Below are 15205 nucleotides of genomic sequence, written 5' to 3' on the forward strand. Positions count from 1 at the left end.
CCAAGGAGTTTATAAAACAGCCAGGGTTCATATGATCTCATGATGAGTGGGGGAAGTAGCAACAGAAGTAGAGGGGAGATCTGGTCTCCAAATTTGATTGGAAAATGGTTGTGAACTGTAACAATGCCTTGAATATGAAGGTAAGGGATGTATCTTAACTGCAAGGGCAACTATGTTTTTATTGCAGCCATTTGTCAGCCTTTTATGGTGGAGACAAACACACCTTGCTTTTGGCATAATAGGATTACAATGAAATATTGACCAAAGTTATAAAGAAATTTATTGTTGCTATCAGTAGAGCCATGATAAAATCTACAGTTCTGAGGAAGTGTCATGATAGCTCCATTGTTGATGGTACATTGGGCAACAAAAGTTACTGGATTGGTTACAGTTGTCAGGGGAATATTGGAGATAATAGTAGGTTATAGGGGTTATGGAGTTAGTGGAGATGGGAATTCAGGTATCAGACATGGTATAGATGTTGATACCCTATCCAGTGCCAGCAAAAGCAGCTCAATGAGCAGTACCCATTATTTATACCATTTTTGATGGTGGCCATGAAGCAGCAGAGTGTCTACTGTTGATGTTGGTCACAAAGGATAAAAGCAACAGGCATTAAAAAGTGGAGTAGTGGCTAGGAGAATTGCTTACATTCTGGTTTGAATGTGAGAAGTCCTGTGCTGCTGCCTAAAACATTTTCCAAGAGACTTACAGGATGCTTGTGTTCTCAAAGAATGAGTGGGGGAGGAATGGAAACATTTGTTTTGTGGTTATGTGCTTGTGTAGCCTGCAAAATAGTGTCTCAGCTCTTAAAAGGGATAAAGCATATAAATGTGATGCCATGTAAAAGCACTCCAGAACAATACAAACTGCTCTTATCTATACAAAGATTAAGGAGTGGCATACAGAGACACCATATGATGTCTTGTAGGTGGGAGTGAGCAAGTTATCCTGGTTGCAGTGAAGTTTTTAGCTGTGAATTGTGATCTTGGTGTCTTATCCTTTTGGAACATGAACTTTTGAAGTGTTTCAAGGGCTTCCTGCTTCTGCGGAGGATTTTATGGCAATAACTCACCATAAAATGGATGCTTGGAGCCAGGTTCAGATTGTGAGCACTGAGGAAATACAGCTTTAGAACAAGTCAAGGTTTTCCTAGCCTTTGATTTAGGGAACTGGCCATAACGTTTGTTATAGCATGGTTTTCTGGGACAGAGTCTATTCCCAGCAGGGCTGTGACTCAACCTTTCAACCAAACAAATGGAGTGCTAGACAGATGAGTCAATAAAAAAAATAGGGCTTTTCTTGGACTGTGGGGGAATTCAAGAGTCTGTGATCCTTTCTATAATGTTTTGGCCAACAGAAATTGGTCTGAATTACGCCCCCCCCCCCAAGCTCATAAGAGAATTTTTTGTGCCCCCTCTTTCCCAATTTTTTCTCTATTCCTGGGGGGGGGTTACACTTCTTTGGTAAAGCTATATATGTGGGATTTTGAGAAATGCTTTAGAATGAAGTGTTATCTATCAATCCAGAACACTATCAGGAGATTTATTTGTTGTTTGCCTGTTCCTCCTACCCTGCTCACCTCTTTGCTTCCCAACACATTTTTCTTCTCTTTCCATTTTTCTTCCCTGTGCAGCAGAGAAAGGCTGCCTTCAGGTTTTCCCCAGAGCCATTCAGCAAAATAGTCCTAGAGAGGAGTTAATATCGTCAATGTCTCCTATGACAGGCACCAGAACTTTTTTTTAACTCTCCCATCTCTGATCTTTGCCTCCAATTATCCTCCTCCTTTCTCTGTCCCAAGTACAATATTCTTATTGACGGTGAGTGAGTAGATCAAGGGTGAGTTACCCAAGCTACTTTAATGTCTATGCTTCTGTTTCTTTCTTTTTGCTTTTTATAGCAGAAAGATACCTTGACAGACTTAGTTGTATGGGTAATTAATGGTACTTTTAACATGATTTAAATTGGCTAAATAACTCACCTAGCAAATTTTGGCTAGAGTAGAAGCTGTTAAAGCTCAGACAGCTTAATTAGGATGAGGTATCAAAGAAAGAGCATTGCAATTAGTAGAAAATAAAGTAACATGTAGACGCATTCTGTTTGATTCCCCCAATTCTGGCCCTGACCTTCATGCCTTAACATGGGATTGCCTATGCTTTGCTAGATTCTATTATCATATTAGTTAAGTTTTAAGTACAGAATCTTAAAGGCTGTTGCTCAGCCTCACTGTAGTGCTTGCCTTTTGGTGCTAAAATTCTTTATACAGTCAATACTGTGAGAAGAGCTTCATTGATTGAAACTCTGACCTGATTATGAGAACCAAAAAGCTTGAGTGATTATCTAAAGCCTATAGGAACTTAATCACATTGCTTTAGTTATGGAAATCAGCCAGGATTCCACAATCAGCTTTTCCTGAGATATCTGCAAATCTAGGGTTGAGTGAAGATAATGTGTCTCTTCTTTTTCAAATCCAGACCATCACAGGAATAGGCAGTGATGAGTTTTTGTTTTAGGATGTTTAGGCAGCATGAAGGGACAGCTACTGCTGCCATTCTCACCACCAACCCAGACTTTCCAAGTCTTGCTCCTACAAGAGGATTGCGATTGAGAATTGAAAATGTTCAAATCATTTCTGTGAAACTAAGTAAACATTTATTTCCTCCAAGTCTTATAAAGAATCTTTTACAAATAGCTGGGTTCACTTTTAGAATAAGTATGACTTCAAAATTTTACAAGATTGAATTGAAATTACAACCAATACTTGAATATTTAGTTAATGTCAGTGAATTCAGTTTTCATTGGAGAATTTATTCCCTTCTGTTATTCCCTTCCTTAAGGTCATCAGTTGGCCTCAGGTCATGGATTCCCCCACCCTGTCTGCCCAGAGGACAACACAGTATGGCCAGAGGCCCAGCTGCTACACTCTGCTGTGAGGAAAGCTTTTTAAGAACACTGTGATGCCCAGCTATACATAGTGTTTTGAGCTGCTGTGTGCTCTAATAGCAATTTTGAGAGCATGTGATAGTCTGTGGCTCTCAGTTTAAAATAGTCACTGCTCTACCTCTCAAGAAGAATTTTCTAGGCTCCTCTTCAGCTCATACACACACACATACACACACACACACACACACACACACACACACACACACACACACACACACACACACACATTTTGCCCTCACCAATCTTTTGGTATGAGAAGTTCCTAGACTAGCCCAGTCCATTTTACTTCCAGTCTATTCAAATTTTTTGAAACCCACTGGCAGCTTACCCATTATCTTTCTGTCTTTCAAATTCTCCCTGTTGACTCTAAATTCTTTTATTTTTTATTTTCTGTTCTTAGCCTATCATTGCTTCTGTTTAAATGAAAAACAATTCAATAACAATCAATTATAATGGCCACATTGAATCTTCCTCCATACCAAGACCATGAACCCCAGTGTAGCATATCTCTATAACTGTGGTTTCAGTGAGAATATTGCTAAAGATAAAAAAGTATCACAGCACTTTTAAGGCACCAAGGAAAGCTTTACTCAGGTAGCATGCTGTAATGGAAATTTGAAGCATGGGACAAAGATAGGTCTGTATTCTAAATGAAATGCTCAAAAGAGCGAATTGTAGACAAATAGGTTAGATATCAGTGGGCAGGAAATCATACAGAAGTGGGCATAGTGGCATATGCTTGTCATATCAGTGCGCAGGATGTTGAGGACCTGGGCTAAATTTACTTAAGAAGATTCTTACTGGGCAGGTAAACACCAGGAGATCAAGGATGATGTGGGGTGGGATGAGAAATCTGATGGGGTGTTGAGGGTCATCTGATGTCAAGGGTAGGGGACTCTCAATAAATGGACACAGCAGGATTGTCAATAGCTGGTCCATAAGAAGACCCTGGGTGAAGTTGGGATGAGGAGAACACCATTGCTAAGGGGAATCTTCTGCATTATCCTTGACTTCTGTGTAGGGATCTTTGAAGGCACATCTCCACAGATGTTACTCTATCTCAAGTCCTTCCCATGTGTCACTCAGGCTTCTTCAGCAAATGGTCAAGTCTTACATTTCTTCATCACAATCTTCTTCTGTCTCCTCTCACTTGGTGATCTCCATTGGAACCTCATATAATCCCTCTGCTATGCTTTAGTAATTACCATTGACCTCAGGGTAACTGGAAAGATCTTAACAAGCCAGGGCCCATGGTGATGCTCTGCCCACACTTTCCTTCTGAAGAGAATTATCTGGTGTCACTATTTCTTGATCTGCATCATATCCTGAGAAGAGTAAAACCCATTATAGATACCAAACAGTGATAGGGCTTGGTGGGCAAGTGATTCAGTGTTTCACAGGATGCTAAAGGAGGTCATTAAGAGATAAGGAAGGATGAGCAGAGACAGGTCATGAGGAACCTAGAATGCAGTGATGCAGAATTTATACTTCATTCAATAAGGGCTGATTGACGAATTTAAGGTGGTAAACATCATCAGTTTTTTCTTAAAAAATTCTTTAAAATGTCATGTTTCTAGAAATCAACTTTATGTGTTAAGATAACTAAAGAAATATGGGGTTATTCTTTTTTTTCCCAGTAAATGAGCCTTAAGCATATTTCGATATTACCACTACATAGGAAAGGTCTGTAATACAGAGGATGGCCCTAAAGTCTAAGTGTTAAATGAATCTCAAGGGTCTCTGTGCCAAAGGCTTGGTCTCTAGTTTAGCATATTGACATTGAAACTTTTGGGAGTTGAGGCCTAGTAAGAGGTCTTAAAGCTAGCAGGGATATGTCTTTGAAGGAGATTGTGGAGCCACAATCACTTCTTATTCCTATTGTATGTGTCCTTGCCATGATGTAGCCTTACCACAGGACCAATGCAATGAGACCAGTCACTCATGGAGCCAGCTATCTGTGGAGTAGGGCTATGAGCTACAGAAATCTTTTCCTGTTCTAAGTTGTTCATCTCAGGTATTTAATTATTGTGATGGAAGGCGAGCATGTATAGACAGGATAGTTTGTGAAGTGAATAAATAACCAGGAGGTAGATTACCAGTTGAGAGGTTAGCATAGACAGAACAAGAGACATTTCAGCTATTCATTAGAGTGGAAGCACACCATAGAGGGAATACCTATGATATCAGGATGAGAAACTGAACAGAATATTCATAGGCCTAACTTAACTTGTGAATTGGGTCATTAAAAATAAGGAAAGAAGCTCTAGGAAACATTGTATAGATGAGACTTGGAGCTAATAGTAGAAGAAAATGGGAGCTAGAGGTAAGTCATTGTAAAAGGACAGAAGTATGGCTTGGCAATATTACAGATCAGAAGGACAAGAAGTCACTGATTTATAATGATATCTGTAAAACAAAACAAAGCAAAAGTATTCTGCTAGTGCACTTGGCCAGCCATAGTAGACTAGGAAAGCAGGTAGCATCTGTTTGGTGGGATGGTGCAAGTATGGCCAAGGGTTTTGTGATGAGAAGAGGTCCTGGGGTAAATGGCACTGATAAATGACATTTTTGGTGCTTTGGATCCCAGGAATGAAGGCTCATTGAAGAAGGGATTGGCTTTTACACATTCACAGTCATGAACAGCACACCAAGCCCCAGCCTACCCTGTTCGTACACTTCAGTCCCTCCTCCTGGCTTTGCCTGTTGGTGCAGTTGATTGGTAATGAACTTTCATATCAGGGACTCTCTTTAATTCTTGTGGATGCTTTGAAAGGGTTGATCATAGGTGGAGTTGGAACCAAGACTGGAAAATACTTATAGAAGCAACCAGTCTGCCTGTCTTGAGTTCTTCCTGTTCCTCTGAATGTTACACCCTCCTCAGTATTTCCATGTTCTCTTATATTATGGGGCCTTTTGTTGCTCATTTATTGAATCAACAATCCGTGTGTGTGTGTGTGTGTGTGTGTGTGTGTGTGTGTGTGTGTGTGTGTGTGTATGTTTTAGGCATTGTAATGAAAGTTGGGTGATCTCATCTGATCTAGATTATTTAGTTTTACGATTTGGGACAGGGAAGGTTTTTGAGAACTATTCTTATTTTTAGTATGTTAGGAAGAAGTCAGAAATTTCTGGAATTTCTTCAGAGTTAATCGATCATGTTGCATAAGACTCACAAAAAAGGGAATATAACTCCATATGAAACCACCTAGGACAAACTCCACTACATAGAACAGTGGTTCTCAGCCTTCATAATTCTGAGACATTTTAATAAAGTTCCTCATATTGTGGTGACCACAACCATAAAATTATTTTGTTGCTACTTCATAACTCTTGTTTTGATAGTTATGAATTGTAATATAAATGTCTGATATGCAACCCTGAAAGGGATCACAACCCACAGGTTGAGAACCACTGACTTAGAGGGAAAAGGCTTCTTGAACTTTCAGTTTCTTTGAGAGTATCTGTACAATTTATTATGTGATGGTGGTAGAAATAGTAACTAACCTGTGCTCTACATAAATCTTTTCCAATTTTTCCTTGAGTATGACATGACACAGATATGCCTGGCTTTTCTCTCATTAGATTACAAACTTAAGAAGGCCAAGACTGACACAGAGTACAAGCATAAAAATGCTTGTTAAACAAGTGAGTGAATAGTGCTTAGATATCATGAGTCTCCTGAGGTTTCTGTAAACAAAGGCAAGGTTTCAAGTACAGGGCAGATGCTCAAGATATATTACTCAAGATAGAGCTGAATATAGGATATTCAGATATCAGCTGCAAGAGCAGCCTGGTTAGAGGCAGGAGATATTCCTAATAGATTATAAGTAACCAAAGAGTCTTTCTGTCATGTAGGCATCAAGTGGGTTGACTATTTTCACATCTTCTTATGCTATCTTCAGTACATTCCACCTCAAATGTCCTCTAGGCAAATTGCACCTGAAATCCAAATGTTCCAAATTGTAACCTATTATTTCCTGCTGCCCATCACAGTTAGTTGAAGACTTCAGTCACATTTCCATTTACTTGGGTTCTGGGAGAAGCAGCATTATGTGATAGCGTCTTAATTAAATTTTTATGACTTAACAAATGTCCAGTGTCTAACATAGTTTTTTTTTTTTTCTGGCTATGTGAAAAATAAGCCAACAGCTAAAGAAATGGCTCAGCGATTGAAGGTACTTGTTACTCTTGCAGAGCACTGGGGTTTGGGTCTTAGCACCTACATGGCGACTTACAACCATACGTATGTGTGGTTCTAGGGGATCCTATACTCTCTTCTGGGCCATGGTCACCAGGAATGCACAGGCATAGCCACACAGCACACAGACATACATTCAGGGAAAATACTCATACACAGAAAATACCATAAAAAAGCTAAAATTGTTAAGATTCAACAAACAATGCAAACAATAAGTAAATGAATCTACCATACTGTATGCAGATTCTTAGAATATGCAAAAGCCTGTGCCCATGACTTTTCTGTACCTTCAGCAGTTTTTGTTTTTAAATCATAGTAAGTGGGCTTCAAGAAGTGCCCTATATTTCAGCTTCCCAAGAGTTTTCATCTAATGAGTATAGATAAAAGATACAGTGTGGGGTGTTGTCTTTTCTTGAGGAACTCATTTTAATCTTATAGTAAACCCAGTACAAAAGTCTGGCCATCCCTTCCCTCCCATTTAGTATCCACTTATGAGTGAGTACATACTACGTTTGTCCTTCTGAGTCTGGGTTACCTCACTCAAGATGACATTTTCTAAATCCATCCATTTGCATGCAAATTTCATGCTATCATTGTTTTTTACCACTGAGTAGTACTCCATTGTGTATATGTGCCACATTTTCTTTATCCATTCTTCATTTGAGGGGCATCTAGGCGAGGGACGTCAAGATCATGATGGGAAGATGTGCAGAGATGACGGACCACATTAGTGGAAACCCATGAACTGTGGACTGGTGGCTGTGGAGCCCCCATAGGACTGGAGTAGGCCTTCTGGACACGGAAGATGGTTGTTTGGCTCGAACTGTTTGGGGGGCACCCAGGCAGGGGGATCGGAATCTGTCCCTGGTGCATGGGTGGGCTTCTGGGAATCCGGTGCCTGTGATGTGACACCTTGCACAGCCTTGGTGCAGTGGGAAGGGGTTTGGACCTGCCTAGGCTCAGTGAGCTGGGCTCTGCTGACTCCCCATGGGAAACCTTGATTTGGGGGATGTGGGGATGTGGGGATGTGGGGTGACTTGAGAAAGAGAGCTGGGGGGGGTGGGAGGAGGGGGGATAGCATGAGGAGTAAGTAGAAAATTTCTTAGTAAAGAAAGAAAAAAAAAAGCCAAGCTAACTAAAAAAAGAAAGGAAGAAAAAAAGAAAAGTCTGACCTCCGTTTTGCTGGTCAAGGGACACGTTTAGAGAGAAGAAAGTAGTTTGATAGCAGGTCATTGCTACTGCTGTCAAAGAGTGGCACTTTATTCAAAGACCCCGTCATGCAAATCCCAGGCCCAGTAGGGATTGTCCCCATCCTACTGAATTGCAGATAAGCTGCATTCAAATCAGAAAGAGAAATTATCTTCCCTAGGACAACTCTGCTAGTATCAGAATGAGAAGGAGACGAGGATTTCATCCTGAGACGGCCTAACAGCACAGCGCGTGCTCCTCCTGTCTGGCTGACTTGTTTAACTAAGGGCTTTTCTCTCAACAGGGGACCATTCTTGAGTGTGTACAGCTTCCCAGTAACAGGGAAATTACTGGATAAAATTGTATCCTGTCTTGTCCAATTATAAAGCAATCAGTGCTGGAACACCTTACAGGCTGGAAGTGAGAGTTAATGCCTCAGTTCTATTACCAGCGAATTTTCCTCTTGCTCGTAGGCAAGTAGAGTGATAAGCTGCAGCGAGCTGAGAGATCCAGAGCTGTGGGATGGCTTGTCTTTTCCTTCCTTTCGTTCTTAGCTGGTGCCAAGACAATCGCAGAGCCTAGGCTCCCAGGAGTGTTGCATTGCCAGAAGCTCATGTGCCACTTCTGGGTTTTGTTTGATGTGTGTTCCATCTTCAGTCAGCTGGAGATGTGCTGTGAGGGATGCTGGGTGGCTTTCTTTTCCAAGGAAGCAGTGGCCAGGTGGGCCACTTTTGACTTCCTGTTAGTGGAAGGAACAGCTGTCAAATAAAGTAAGGCTGAAAAATCAGTTTCCTCCTGACTGGAGGAAGAACAGAGCACACCAGGGTAACTTTTCAAGCTGCGCTCTCGACAAAGCTAATCACATAAAATGAGATGATAAAATAAAAACTCTCCTCCCTCGGCCCTTTGCTAATTATTCTTGTTAATTATTTTTCAATTGTCATTTTTCTAGATGTCATCCGCTTCTGGAGCAACTATTACAATTTCTACTTCAGAGGCTCAAGATGTGACATTCCCACAAGCACAGGATAAAGGACTGTGGCCGCTCTGCCAGCGCTTTCAAAGAGAACTCGGGAGGAAATCAAAGCCGGCGTTGCTCTCCCACATTTGCACGGTGAATCTCTCGGATGGCTTCAGTTAATTACTAATTATGGAACACAAATACATTAAACTCCTGAATTAGGTGAGGGCTCCCATTATCCAGTTCCTATCTCAGTATTTAGGGAACACCTGACAGCACTCTGGACAGAGGATGCAGACGACCTGCCAACTGTCTAGATTTACCCGAGTAATTAAGATGAAGGGTAGATTGGGTATTTGCCTTCGACGTTTTCTGGGTAACGGGCAACTCTTCTGTGACAGAATAGAGCTGTTAGCCTTGATTGGCACTGTGCTAGGCAAGCTGGAAGCACACAATGCCATTTAATTTCAGTTCTCTACCCTTAAGCAATTTATAATATCAAAAGCAAGGAAAAATATGTACATGTAATATTGAGATAACAGGGACCAAGACAGTGTGTAGAAAAAACAGTCAAGGTCAAAGTCTCTGTGAAAGATGTTTAGATGGAAGGACATTGCGGAACATGAAGAGTTTAGGGGGTACAGTGCTTTCAATAAACATGGGCAGGTAAATTTCCTATTAAGAAGCACATGAATGAATACTATTTCATTAGGTAAATACAATCCAGATTAATACATGTTCTTTTACTATTTATATAAAGATACATATCATTTGTATCATCTAAGGGTTTTTTGTTGTTGTTCAGGTTATCTTTGGTCACATACATATGTATATGTGTATATATTTTTGTATATACATATATACATACCTATATGTGTATATACATATATACATACATACACACATATAGATACATACCTATATGTGTATATACATGTATACATACATATACATGTATAGATATATGTATATATATAGATATATAGGTATGCATGTATATGAGTTACAGCAACCTAAATTCCTGAAGTACTCAAGATGCAGTTTAAGCTTGAAATGCTCGTGCATGCCTGCAACTCCAACATTTGGAAAGCTAAAGCAGAAGTATAATGAGTTTTGGGGCATTCGGGGACTGAACCAAGTTCAAGGTGAGCCAAAGGAATCCTCCCCCCAAAACCCCACACACAATAACAAAATTATAGTTCCTCTTATGTACAGTACAAACAGGCTGTATTTAAAGTCACGATCAAGATTTGTATGCTTGTCTCCCAGAGAGCAGCTTTAGTATCATTATCATGACTAGAACACATAGTATTTCCTGGGAAGATGTGAAACATTATCTGTTCAATCCAGATAGGGAGGGTACTAACTGATGGAAGACTGGGCTACCTCCAAAGCCAGCTGTGTGAGCCTGTGAGCTCACTAGAATCATAGGAGTATGAGTGACTCAAGGAGAGCTCTGCTGAGGGATGTCTTCTAGGTGACTTTTGGAGAGTCCCAGCCCAGTCAGTTGCTTAGCTCTTATGTAACCCTAGAAACGACTGGGTCTTCTGAGGAACTTGTGAAGGCTCATGAGCTCCACAACTCCCATGAGCTCTGTGTGCCCCACGAGTCTTGTAGCCTGTCCACTCTCTCCAGCAAGGAATGCCCATAGGTTCAGTCTCTTAGCTGAACACATTTGCTCTGATTCATGATGATGTTGGTCATTGCATCCCTGAAAATACATAACATATTTGTTTTTTTTACAACAGATAATTGTAAAGTTTTATGCAAACTCTTTATCCAAAAGTGGGTCAGATAGTAGTTTAATATTCCCATGAAACATTAGGGAGCTAGTCATCCTTTAAAAAGATCCTGGTCAGATAACCAAGCTTGATTAAAGGTTTTCTGTACTTCTCCTGAAGTGCTGTGCAGAGGTCTTACTTCTACCATTAAATGCAATCCCCACAAATTCTTTACACATTTCCATCACAATTTTATTTGTACTGAAATGTGATTTTATTTGTATATTAATAAATAAAGTTGCCTGGGGGTCAGAGCTAATAGCAAGCTATAGCAGAGCCGGGCGTTGGTGGCACATGCCTTTAATCCCCGCTCTTGGGAGGCAGAGGTAGGCAGATCTCTGTGTGTTCAAGGATACAGCCAGCATGGAGATACACGCCTTTAATCTCAATACCAGCCATAGAAGACCTGGAGGTCTGTATAGACAGGCAGTGACAAGGTGGTCATGTGGTTGGGTTTACAACCAATGAGAAGGCAGAACAGAAAGTCTATATAAAGACAAACACAAAGGAAGTAGCTCTCATTGCTGAAGAGGATAGCTGTAGCAGTGACAGGTAAGGCTCCGACCTCTTGGGCTTTCATCCCTGCATTGGCCCTGTGTTTCTTATTTAATAAGATGGTTGGTTACATCTACAGAATCCAACAGTGGTGACTTTGGCAGGGCAGGGGCATGGATCTCACTGGGAAGGGGAAATTGAATAGATTTTATGGGTGGACTGGGGCGGGGGTGGAATGGGAGGATCAGTGGGAGAGGGGAGAGGAGATGGGATTGAGAGATGGAGTGCAAGGAGAGAGCTAGAATTTAGGGGCATTTGAGGGGTGGTATGGAAACCAAATGCACTGGGAACATCTTAAAATATATGAGGAAAGCCTAATGAAGTCTCCAAATAATGAAGGAGACAGAGTCACAGCTGGCCATCTCTTATCACCAAATGAAACTTCCAGTACTGGAAATGGGTTAAATCCAAATCAGTTGTTGCCAAAGTAGTCCCATGAAAATCCCCAAACTACCTAAGCTGTTACCAAAACAATAGATTGTTCTTTGCAAACTGACACAAGGCCCCACTGGTGAAGACAACACCTACACAACTCATTGAACATGGAGAGGGCAAACTGGTGCCTATATAGAAACTTTATCCCTACTTTCCCATACATTCTAGTGTTTTTGCTATGGGAAGGTACTTTGCAGGCTACCAAAAAAAAAAAAAAAAGAAAGAAAGAAAGAAAGAAAGAAAGAAAGAAAGAAAGAAAGAAAGAAAGAAAGAAAGAAAGAAAGAAATGTAAATACCAACCCAGCCACAAAACTTTAACCTGCAATCTGTCCTACTGGTGAATTATTCCAGGACTATGGTGGGACAAAGCTTGAGGAATGTCTGGCATAACGTCTGATTTGATTTAATGCCCACTCCATGAGATAGAACTCTTATCCAGTACTGCTTGGGTGACCAAATATCAGAGACTATTTAGTCCAGAGATCCAAGGTCAAACCAAATTCTACTTGTTTACAAAAAAAATAATAAAATGATAAAGTCACTTCTAATGATATTCTGCTATTTTCAAAGACCAGTGCCTTATCCAGTCATCATCAGAGAAGTTTCCTCCTGCTGCAGATGGGAACAAACGTAGAGACCCACAGCCACATATTATTCAGAGAGATTGAGACCTTGAAATACACAGCTCTAAATGGTGTGTTTCCATCAAAGCTCTCATCTCAGAGCTCAGGGAACCCTGTGGAAAGGAGGAAGAGAGAATGTAAGAGTCAGAGAGGGATGGAGAACACTGGGGGGACACCGCCCTATAAATCAACTGAGTAAAGCTCATATGAACTCACAGAGACTGAAGTAGCAAGCACAGGGCTGGCACAGGTCTGCACCAGGTCTTCTGTGTATACATTGTATCTTTCAGTTTGGTATTTTTATGGGACTCCTGAAGGTATGAATGAGTGGATCTCTGATTGTTGTAACTTTTCTTGGGACTTTTTTCATTCTGTTGGTTTGCGGAGTCCAAATTTGATGTGGCGTTTTTTGTTTTATTTTATTATATTTTACTTTGGTATTTGGGGTTGTTATCTCTTAAAAGCCTGTTCTTTTCTAATGAGAGACAGAAAAGGAGTAGATTCAGATGGGAGGGGAATGTAGGGGGAACTATAATGAGGGTGTATTGTATAATAAATTGATCTATTTTTAATAGAAGGAAGAAAAAGTTTTTTCATACACCATATTTTGATCATATTCTCCCCTACAAATTCCTCCCTGATTTCACTATGACCCTACCCACCCAACTTCATGTTCTTTTTCTCTCTTCCCCAAAGACAAAAGCAAAAACCAAACCAAAAAAAAAAAAAAAACTTCTAAAACCAACAAAATCCTGCTGTGGGATGTTCTGTATGTCCTGTGGGAGCCCGTTCTTGGATTCCTTGTGGCTTTACCCAGCAGGTCCGCATAGAGGATGATTAGGACCACAAGCCTGAGTGCACGTGTCTGAGATGGTCTGGACTTGGCTGTGCTGGGGGATGGTCTGTATGTCAAGTTGCTCTGATTGGTCAATAAATAAAACCTGATTGGCCGTGGCTAGGCAGGAAGTATAGGCGGGACTAACAGAGAGGAGAAATAAAAAAATAGCAAGGCAGGAGTCACAGCCTGCAGCAGCCGCCAGGACAAAGGAGATGTAAAGTAGCGGTAAGCCACAAGCCATGTGGCTGAGATTTTGCCTGATTTGAGCTTGTGCAGGTATTGTACATGCTACAGCAGCCTCTGTGAGTTCATATATGTAACAGTCCTGTTGTATCTAGAAGACACTGCTTTCTTGGAGTCATCTATCACCTCTGCCTCTTACAATCTTTCCACCTCCTTTTTCTCGTAGATCTTTGAGCCTTGAGGGAATGGGTTTGATAAAAGGCATCACATTTAGGGCTGAATGTTGCAAAGTCTCTCACTCTGCATGTTGTCCAGCTATCTTTGTTAAATACCATCTAGTACAAGAAGCTTCTCTGATGAGTGCTGAGTTATGGTCTGCTCTATGGGGTATCACGGTCAATATGTAATTAGGAGTCATTTTATTGCTATGCTTCTTTAACAGAACAATGGTAGTATGTTTTCCCCCAGGCCTATGACTTCACTAGTTTTATGTTCTTGGCCACCTTAATAGTGTCAAGTAAGGGTTCTATCTCATGGAATGGGTTTTAATTAATAATAATAATAAAAATGGTTGGTTACTCGATAATATTTGTGACACTATCATATCAGTAATTCTTGTGGGCAGGTCTCTGTTTAGGCTGCAGTGTTTGTAGCTGAGTAAAAGTAATGATTCCTTTTCTTCTCCAATAGAGTGCAAAGTACCTTCCAGCACCAAGAGGGTCAGTTGTGGTGAAGCATGTTCATTTCTGCTCTAATCATAATGGCCAGAGACCATCAACTGGTGAATGGATAATGAAAATATGATACATTTACACAGTGGAATATTATTCATTCAGAAAAATGAAATTATGTAATTTTCAGGTAAGTGGATAGAGCTAGAAATAGCCACCTTGAGTAAGGTAACCCAAACCCCCAAAGACAAATATTGCATGTTTTCTCTTCTGTGTGGATGTTAGCTTTTAAATTTAAGTTATGTGTGCTTTAATTAAAAAAAAAAGATATAGGTTAGGCAGTTAGTAAGTCACCATGGAAGAGGAGGGGGGTCTTTCAAGGAAAGAGAAATAGGGTATAGTGTCATAAAGAGATAAAAGAGAAAATAGAATAGGAGGACTAAATGGGGAGGGGATGAGAGGGCAGGATAAAGGGTGGACTATGGAAAGGGACAAGTAACACTAAAGGCCTTTGCAAAAGCCATGTGGAAACCTACTACTGGGGAAGCTTCCTTTACAATCAGCATATATGAAAGGAATTAAATATAATCACCATATAATGGGGGAAGCAATACTTCAACTAGAAATTTTATGCCACCAAGTAATACCTCCAGCGCCAAGAATGGATTACATATTAATGAGTCATTGGTCAAGTATCCCATGGATGACTCAAACATCACAAACTATTGGTTTTAATATTAAGGCAACTCCATGTAGGTAAAAGGGAGGTTTATTTTGTGGGTTAACTTACAAGTGAAGGGATAGGTTACTTGATCTTGGAAAGGTGTAGCAC

This window comes from Peromyscus maniculatus, chromosome 16, assembly GCF_049852395.1.
Source record: "Peromyscus maniculatus bairdii isolate BWxNUB_F1_BW_parent chromosome 16, HU_Pman_BW_mat_3.1, whole genome shotgun sequence".
Classification (NCBI taxonomy): Eukaryota; Metazoa; Chordata; class Mammalia; order Rodentia; family Cricetidae; genus Peromyscus; species Peromyscus maniculatus.